The sequence below is a fragment of the Henckelia pumila genome, chromosome 4 (assembly GCF_033568475.1).
Source record: "Henckelia pumila isolate YLH828 chromosome 4, ASM3356847v2, whole genome shotgun sequence".
NCBI lineage: Eukaryota > Viridiplantae > Streptophyta > Magnoliopsida > Lamiales > Gesneriaceae > Henckelia > Henckelia pumila.
In genome coordinates, this window is record NC_133123.1 from 220,925,489 (window position 1) to 220,935,990 (window position 10,502).

General features: G+C 39.2%; 1 long non-coding RNA gene across 1 annotated transcript; it reads right to left on the reverse strand.

The window, feature by feature from the left end:
* Window positions 1-4,893: 4,893 nt before the first annotated feature.
* Window positions 4,894-7,480, reverse strand: LOC140866425 (uncharacterized). Its single transcript, XR_012144884.1, has 2 exons — window positions 7,247-7,480; window positions 4,894-5,169 (listed from the first exon to the last, which is right to left on the reverse strand). It is a non-coding gene; the product is annotated as an uncharacterized lncRNA (long non-coding RNA).
* Window positions 7,481-10,502: the final 3,022 nt, after the last annotated feature.

Here is a 10,502-nt window from a genome sequence, read left to right on the forward strand (position 1 = left end):
CATAGAGTTGATGCCTGATACTTCTTCTATTTCTCGAGCACCGTATCGTCTGGCTCCGTCAGAGATGCACGAGTTGAAGAATCAGTTACAGGATCTGTTGGAAAATGGGTACATTCGTCCTAGTGTATCTACTTGGGGAGCTCCTGTTTTTTTTGTGAAGAAGAAGGATTGGTCTATGCGGTTGTGCATTTACTATCGGCAGCTGAACCGAGTTACTGTGAAGAAAAGTATCATTTGCCTCGTCTTGATGACTTGTTTGATCAGCTGCAGGACACTTTAGTTTACTCCAAGATTGACTTGAGATCTGGGTATCATCAGTTGAGAGTCTGAGATCAGGATATAGCCAAGACTGCATTCCGTACTCGTTATGGGCATTACGAGTTTTTAGTGATGCCATTTTGATTGACTAATGCCCCGGCTATATTTATGGATCTGATGAACCGTGGCTTCAGGGAGCATTTAGACAAGTTTGTCGTGGTTTTCATTGACGACATCTTGGTGTATTTGCGTAATGCGAAAGAGCATGTTTCTCACTTGCGAGTGGTACTGCAGACTCTTCGGGATGAGCAGTTGTACGCCAAACTAAGCAAGTATGAGTTCTGGATGGATCGAGTGATTTTTCTTGGCCATATCATATCCAGGGATGGGATTTCTGTTGATCCGAGCAAGATTGAAGCTGTGCTTAATTGGTCGTGTCCAACGACGGTCGCTGAGATCCGTAGCTTTCTGGGTCTAGCAGGATATTATCGTCGTTTCATTCTAAACTTCTCTCAGCTAGCTCGATCATTGATGCAGCTTACTCGCAAGGGTGTTGATTTCGAGTGGTCCTCGGAGTGCGAGGAGAATTTCTATGAGCTTCGACGGCGGTTGACTTTTGCTCCGGTGTTGGCATTACCGTCAGGATCTGGAGGGTATGTGGTGTACACGGATGCTTCTCTTCAGGGGTTAGGTTGTGTCCTGACTCAGAATGGGCATGTGATCGCATATGCTTCTAGACAGTTGAAGTTGCACGAGGAAAATTATCCAGTCCATGATTTGGAGTTAGCAGCCATTGTGTTTGCTCTGAAGATCTGGCGTCATTATCTGTATGGCGAGAAATTTGAGATTTTTACCGACCACAAGAGTCTCAAGTATTTGTTTCACTCAGGCGGAGTTGAACATGAGGCAGAGACGTTAGATGGACTTGCTTAAGGACTATGATTGCAAGATTAAGTATCATCCGGAAGCTGCTAATCTCACCGCTGATGCTTTGAGTCGCAAGGTGCGACTATCCGCACTTCAGACTTGTTCGATGTCTAGTTCGATCAGTGACTGTTGTACTTCAGGGTATACCTTCAAGCATAAGAAAGGTATGCAGAGTATCTAATTTTTGCGATATTATCTGAGCCAGCTTTGTATTCTCGAATTCGAGATGCTCAGATGTCGGATTCATAGACCCAACGTTTGGCTCGTCTAGCCAACGAGGGCAGTACGTCTGGATTTCACTATCAGTCAGATGGTTTTCTATGTTTGTCTGGTAGACTTGTGATTCCGCAGGATGAAGAGTTGCGAGAGGAGATCTTGTCTCTGGCACATCGCACCAAGTTGAGTATTCATCCGGGGAGCAACAAGATGTACAAGGATCTACGTACTCGGTTTTGGTGGAAAGGGATGAAACGCAAGCATGTATCAGTATGTTTCGAGATGTTTGGTGTGTCAGCAGGTCAAAGGCAGAGCACCGATGACCTGGAGGTTTTGCTTCACAGTCTGCCTATTCCGGAGTGGAAATGGGAGTTTATCACGATGGATTTTGTGACCCATTTGCCGATGTCCTCGAGGAATTGTGATGCTATCTGGGTTGTGGTGGACCGACTCACCAAGTCAGCACATTTCATTGCCTATAGCCGAGAGCACAGTGTGGATCGTATGGCCCGTTTGTATGTTCAGGAGATCGTTCGACTTCATGGAGTGCCTGTGAGCATTGTCAGCAATCGAGACCCCAGGTTCACTTCTAGGTTTTGGGGGAGTGTTCAACGTGCGATGAGCACTGCTCTCAGCTTGAGTACTGCCTATCATCCGGAGACATATGGTCAGTCAAAACGCACTATCCGTACTTTGGAGGATATGCTTCGAGCTTGCACTATGGACTTTGGTACAGCCTGGCAGGATCATTTGCCATTGATTGAGTTTGCGTACAACAACAGCTATCATACTAGCATTGGTATGACACCTTTTGAGGCATTTTACGGGCGACGTTTTCGTACTCCACTCTTCTGGGAAGAAGTGGGGGAGAGACAGGCTGAGGGACCGGAGTTTATCCAGCAGGCAGTAGATGTTGTTGATCAGATCAAGAAACGGATTAAGACTGCACATGATCGTCAAGCCAGCTATGCTAACACTAAGCGTAGCCTCTGCAGTTTGATGTTGGGGAGAAAGTGTTTTCTGAGAGTGTCACCTTTCCGCAGGATTATCAGATTTGGCCTTAAGGGCAAGTTGTCTCCCAGGTTTATCGGTCCGTTTGAGATCTTGGAGAGCATAGGCGATTTGGCCTTACCGGCTAGCCTTGCCACCGTATTTGTCCACTATTCACAACGTGTTCCACGTATCTCTGTTGCAACGGTATGTGGCAGATCCGTCTCATATTCTATAGCGGTCTGAGGTTCAGGTGGATAAAGATTTGACCTATGTTGAAAAACCTATTTGTATCCTGGATCATAAGGATAAGGTCTTACGGAATAAAGTCATTCCTCTGGTTTTAGTTAAGTGGCAGCACCGAGGCACTGAAGAAGCTACTTGGGAACTTGAAAGCAGGATGTGTACAGAACATCCTAAGTTATTTTGATTTCATTTTCGAATTGTATTCAGTTGTAAACATTGTAAATTTTGCAATTTGAATAAAAGAATGTTTCTGCATCTTGTTTAAACGTTCAGTACTTAAGATCTGATTTTGAGGGCGAAATATCTTAAGTGGGAGAGAATGTAGTAGCCCGAACCCGGTTTTAGTGATTAACTGTTATTTAATCCAATAAACATGATTAAGGAGACTTCTAATGGATTAACGGAGCCCGAGATTAGACCCAAAATGATCAAAAATGGTCCGGAGGGTCAGGCAGAATGGAAGCAACGTTCTAGGAACGGATGCAACGTTCGTGCCATCAGAAATGCGTCACTGCTTACGTACTTGATGTGACATTGGCACCATCGGAAGCAATGATGGTGAACGAACGCAATGTTCGTCAGGCAGAACGGATGCAACGATGGAGGAATGGATGCAACGTTCGTTGTCTATTAATAGGGGTGCCGAGTCTCACATTTGAGCACACCTTTCACCTCTTCTCTCTCGATTTCTTAGCCTTCTAACTCAGATCTAGGGAATTCTAGGTGTCCCATTGGGAATCCGAAAGTTGCTTAGCGATCCAGGCGTCGTAGCGGAGCTGTGGCCTAGTTTTGAGGCAATCGACAACAAAGGGCTAACGACGGACGAAGGTATAGCTTTTGCTTCCTAAAAATATTTAGGAGTATGCAATAGCCTAGTTAAGGCTTTTAGAGCACTTTAATGATATTAGTATCATTTGGCAGTGTAGTGCGGATTATAGGCGTGGACCTAGAGCTGATAGCACTTGCCTAGTATTTAAGGTACGAAAGCACTGTTCGATCTGGTTGTATAACATTTGGGTATTTACAGATTCCTTTCCTTGGGATTGTATAATGTTTATAGTTTCCGCAGTTTAATTCTGATTACAGTTTTGATTAAGTTTAATTGCATGCCTAAGTTCTGTTCAGTAGGTGATCTCGGTAAGGGTCACTACAGGATCGCTCGAGCTCGAGACTAGAATTTGTGATGTTGTATATCATGTTTCATTGGTATGGACATAGAGATGTTCAATCATACAGATTGGTGCTCATACGATGAGTTCACTGAACTACCCTCCCTCGGACTTCCCAAGTGTTTATCATTCATCGAGTAAATAAGTCTGTGGTTATGGCTGTACACCATTAGTCCTTAAGACTCGAGACAACACTGAGGCTCTACATGCTAGGATTATGCTTTGACTTGTTTACCGAGTCCCAGAGAGTCATCAGGTGGCGTGATTGGATACAGTTGAGACACATGTAGGAGCCAGTGCATTGTAGACGGGAATTCACCGCTCACCTACGGGTGTGGATATCCTATGTGATCTTATGAGATAATAGTGCATGAAATCTCTGAGCAGAGTATGAAATGTGCATTAGGATAAAGTGGTTCCCTAGTTGCACATGTGATGCAACTGTGTATTCTCAAAGATACATCACATCGTTATCGAACATCACATGAAATCCTCGATGAACCAATGATTGCAGATTCGATCAGGATATATGAGATGAAGGGATCGTTGATGTGAATCTTTGATGCCATGAAAAGCAAACACGATTATAAACGAATCGTACCCTCAATTCAATAACAAAAAGATTCAATAATGTTGTCCCAATCTTTTGAAAAAAGTAAGCTTGGATATCCACCTCTAGTTTACAACAAAACTAGCAAAAAATAATCACGAGATAAACAATTAATCACAACGGAACCTTCAAAAAACTCATTTATGACAATCCACAAAGATAATCAATTGACAAACGCCACAAAGCTATGAACTTTGATAAATTTGATTTGATACACAAAACAAAGCTTTGTCATAATTCTAGAAAGAATTATAATTGATAAAAATCAATTTCCATAATTTTCATTATATATTTTGAAACGACCCTAACCTCTATTTTTAATTAAATAAATGAGAAAAGGAAAATTTCGGGATATTATTAATAATATTATAATTATTTAAAGAAAATTTTTCAAAAAATTTCGGCATGATCTATCTTCTTATAGTCAAATCCATCTGTCTCAACTCATCATTTCAAAATAAAAGAAAGACTCTAAGAAGGTACGAAACATAACACGATAATCATGAGAAACTGTTTGGGTATAGTCCCAACAACAAGGGAAGAAAAGCGGATAAAGAGTTTACATGTCTAGTAACTAAGCAGGGGATCACATCCTGCTAAAACAACTAGAAGGTAAATAAACGTAAACAATTCTTTATTACAGGCAACATAGTACTAAAAAGTAAATGGAAGGAAATGGTCATGGGTCGTGCTCCGCCGGGTGCTGTCAGCCCTGGTGATCCTACCCCTCTGTCCCTAGGTAAACATCATCACCTGCACCAAGAAGATGTAGTGAGCCTAAAGACTCAACAAGAATATGAGATGAAATAATGAGTAATAAATATACACGCACACACAATTAAAAATATCATATTCTGAAAATAGATTATTTTTCTTAATTGAATCACTAGCAAAAAGGGGTACTTGAAGACATAGCATGCATAGCTGAGTCTAACTGACTGAAATTAAACTCGAACTGAAAAGAGCATAGCAAGACTGAACATGAGGACTGATAAGACTAAACGGAGAACGAAAACACTGCACCGTAAACTGATAAGCTGTAACTGATAAACTGAACTGTAAACTGATAAGCTGAACTGTAAACTGATAAACTTATAAACTGATGAACTGATAAACTGTAACTGATAAACTGAACTTTAAACTGATAAACTGATGAACTGATAAAATGTAACTGATAAACTGAACTGTAAACTAATAAACTGATAAACTTAGATCATTGATTGTAACCCTCTATTTTGATCGATCAATGACTGCAGTATACTATGTCGGCAAGACGCCGAGATTTCTCCCGATACGACATTGCCCCTTATAACTGATTTGGTAGGGATTCCGAGATTTCTCCCGGCCGCACACTACCCGTCGTTTTGGTAGGGATTTCGGGATGTCTCCCGGCCGCACACTACCCGTCGTTTGGCAAGTGAGTTGAGGCATCCCCCAACCGACATTGCCCATCTTGGAACAATCAACTTTCCTTGTTCAAAATATTTTCTTTCTTGACTTGACTCGACTCGAAGGCTTAGACTGAATTCAAGAAAATGATATTTACTCGATTCTCAAACAAATGAAGTAAGATCGTTGACATGGATGGTGACTTAGGTGGCAAACCATAGCTAAGAATATGGACTTTATTTCTAGGCACATAGGACATATCCCGAGTAATCAACTTGCAAAACTTACAACTTATACAAACCTTAGTCCAAACGATTCCCGCTTAAAGACACGGCTCCCAAGTACTATACTCCATTAATAAGTCATCCTCGAGGTACATTTCCTATCCAAAAATTATTTGGCAATCACGTTTTCGGGCAGCAACACTTTAACACTTAAAATCCCAGCACCTTAACCTCCAATAGCCTAGAACTCGACCAAAACTTAACCGACTTAGTTTCCACTTAAAATGACATTTCCCTAGCATCCTAGGCTATTTCTAAACCTGAGCCCTTAACCAAAACATGAGCATGACCCTGTCTTGCTCAACCATTTCCGGACAGCCCACGGCTAGCCCAAAAATCTGCTCACCCATATCCTTATTCATCCCCCTTCCTTGCCCCTAAACCTTGAAATCCTATGTTAACAACCTTTAATCCAGGACCTAGACTACTTCCTTGTTCAACCATAACCCCTAAGGCCGATCCCTTCACAAGCCAAAACACCATCTCACGTTTAGCCCTGGCCCAAGCCAATTCCCTACTCGAAACAGTCCTGCCCCAGCCCCCCTAGAAATCCAGATTCCTATGGCATCCAATCCACAGCCCCTCACCTCAACATTTTCTAGCCAACTCTCACCCTCAAGGTTCTACCATATGAGCTACATCTCAACCATGGTAGCCTCTAAATCACCAATCCAAGACCACACAAAAGTCGAATCACATAAGCCCAACACACTGAAGAATTTCGAAGTTGAGGAAAAAGGGAACAATAACCAAGACTCACAAATAAACACTCACTCAACACAAGAAACATTATATATATCAATCATAAGAACAAACAACACACCAAAGGAGCCTGAAATCCTCGAACGGCCAGTCACAACATAGAATAAAACACGAAACAGGGGGCAAAAGATTCAAAATTTGAGACTCACCATACAACCCCATCCAACACCATAAGACATTATATATATCGATCGTAAGCAAGAAACGACGCAGCAAATGAAACCTGGAATCTTCGAACGACCAATTACAACAGGGGCAGAAACTCGTTCAAACACATAAATGGCTAGAAAAATCGGGCAAGCATGGATAAACATAGAAATTTCGAAATGAAAACAAGAAAAGCAAGCACACACATAATAATCTACTTGGTGGCCAAGGAAACCCATAAATCTTGCCTTAAACTAAGAAAAACAGAAATGGGAAGAAGAGCTCGGTTGAGCTGTGATAGAGACCAAGGCGCCGGAAATCAGCTCGAATAGCAGGCTCAGAGGAAGACTACGCCGGGAAGTGGAGCTGCTGCGGAGGCCGAAGGAAGAAGGAGGAGAGATAGAAGGTGCCGATCCCTTGAGCGTGAGAAATGGGGAGGAAGAAATGAGAGGGATCGCGTCTGATGTTGGAGAAGGGGTAAATCTTACAGGGTCCTGAGATATTGGGCTGAGAATCCCTTTAATGCGCCGAAGAGGTGGGCTAGGGGATAGCTGGGGAAAATCCCTTAATGGACTGAGATAATTCTTTAACGGGCCGAGCCACACATTATTTTTAAGTGCGCATGTAAATAGATATAATACTTAAATTTGAAAATTCAAGAACTAAATACTTAAATTATATTTACTGGGTTTGAAAATGCTAATTTTAAACACTTAAATTTTTTGATGTCACAGCGATAAATAAAATATTTAAATAACAAACACAACAATTAAAATAATAAAAAAACAATCTAAATGTATGCTTAAAAATCATTTTAAATAAATACACGACCAGAATAAAAGCCTTTAAAACGACTCGGACAGTTAAAAGCTTTTAATTAGATAAGCTAGACATTTAAAATAATTTAAACATAACTAACCGCTAAACTTAAGTTATTTAAGATAAATAAGTTGGACAATAAAATTCATTTTAAATAAACAAGTCTTAAACCTTTAAAATCTTTAAATCAAATAAGTAGTGTAATAAAATAATTTAAATAAATAAATTTAAACAAATAAAAGCATTAATTAAATAGTTAGTAAAATAAAATCATTTGAATAAATACTCAATATTTTATTAGCACATAATGCAAATAATGAATTTAAATCAATTAAACTAAAAATAATAATAATACTAATATTTATTAAATTTAATGCATGCGATTTAGTTGATTAGATTTTAGGTGCTACAATTCTTTCCCTCTTAAATGGAATTTCGTCCTCGAAATTCAAGACTTACTAAGTTGGTTCGAATACCTTAGACCAAAACAACACTAAATTTCCTTACCTTGTTCCCACGTGATTTGACGCTAATTATCTTTCGCTGCGCACTCATCAAGGATCTGACTAACTCTTATTTCAACATATATTCACAATTCCAGTTTATTCCCAAGAGATGGTATCCTAAGAGAAATTTCTAATCATTGTTCCAATGTGATTACAAGAGTTTTAATTCGGCATCTAAACTCCGAAAATATCAGGTACTTTCCTTAGTTCAATATCCTTAAACCTCGGTCCCAACTCCAAGCAATAGAATCCGCAAAACCAATAAATAATTTATGTTGAACTTAATCATTAATTAAAAGCTTTCTAACCACGAGACCACATTTAATGTCTATTTATCAATTAAGCTTAACACATATAATCTAGAATTCGAACTCTTAATAAATCCACAAGTTCTCAAAATACTTAGCAACTAAACACTAAACTTTTCTATATAAGATGGCTAAAGGAACTATATACTTCTACCTCAGCAGTCACATAAGGACCGACAAAAACGAGTTGATTTTCCTATATTCCCAAATCAATAGTATTACAGAACAATGATACCTTCAAGAACGACTTAATAACCCATTTCAAAATTTCAAAGGCCTACGCCACATATTAGCAGTGCCTTGCTTAATGGTTCTGGACTATGTTTATCCCCTTCTTAGTTACTACAGCTCACAACGCTTTTGAGGGTGATTAAAAATTTTTTCAAGCAGCGGCTCTAGTTCAATTAACCTCCAAGTGGAACAAATGACTCCCCTCAACTTAAGATTGATTGACCCCTTCCTATAAATAAATCTAATCTAATTCTTGATAAGAAAAAATAACCATAAAATGTTGTTCGGTCCAAGATATTATTCGATAACACAAAGAATCCAAACGACAACTAAACAGATCCCAATTATCCATCCACCAATTCATACTTTCGTCTCTTTGGCATTATTGGTTCTACCGAAAGTTAAATTCTCAGTTAAAATCTCCTAACAGATTTATCTACCTTTCTCTATCTCAGACGCAACAACTAAGTAATCCATATTCACTCTTGAAGCCAAACCATACCATGAGATATTAACCGTTTATTTAATTAGATTGTCCCTAAGCACCAAATAATTCTTACATATCACCTAAGGACATATCTCCAACCTCTAGCTCAACTCGACAGCAAGTTTGAAAAATCCAAAAATTCCCAATTTATTATATATACAACCTGAATTCATATTTCAAGGACTTAGTATAAAATTAAACACCTCGAATAGTTTGTAACCCAATCTTATATGCTTCCTCATTGTTCCTCTAGTACCTTAGTATTTCGCTGATGGCTAAATATATAACTTATCCAGAAAACTTTCTAAATATCTCATTCATCATTCTATGCCCATAGTTGTTGCATTAGTATCACCGATTGATAATCATAAAATTTTAGAATGCAAATGTAAGGTACCCAAAAGTATTCTAGGGACAGCTCTATTTCCCCTATCTCAAGACCGATCACCCATTCAACTTACCAAATTCGTCTTTTATTCTTAACGATCATATTTAAAATTGAAACATCCCATTCAATTAACTCACTAACTCGCAGTCTTCTCGCTAGAACCAAGTATAATTGATAGTCGTCGTTCCTCAGAACACAACGATAACTTAGGGTTGCTTCTAGTATTAATACTAAATTCCAACAGTCTAAACACTTTCTATGCGGCTATGAGCCAAATCCCTACAAAAGAAATCGAAATCATAGTTAAAACTATAATCCACCCGAGTCTTCATCATGATGGATCGTATAAGGAAGCAAGCATACAAGTAATGCTGCTCAATATGGAATAAAATAGTGCAAGCATTACAAGCAAACGAGCTGAAAATAAAAATCTTGATAAGTGAAAATAACTCACTCATAATTCAATTCTAGAGGTACATATGACACAACCAGATAATATATCTGTTGATCATTCACCCATGGGTAATGACATCATGCCCGAACAATCAAAGTACAATCAAGGCAATCAGTGTGACTTCAGTTGAGATAAGTCCACACAAATCAATAATCAGGAGAAACAACGGTCCTAAGACATATTCAGATGCCAACCACAACATATGTAGATCCCCAAAAGAAAGACAAGGTGAATCTTACTCACATCAACATGTGTCTCTAGAACCGAAGAAAAATTTCAAGAAGTGTGAAACATTAACAAGATTTTACTAA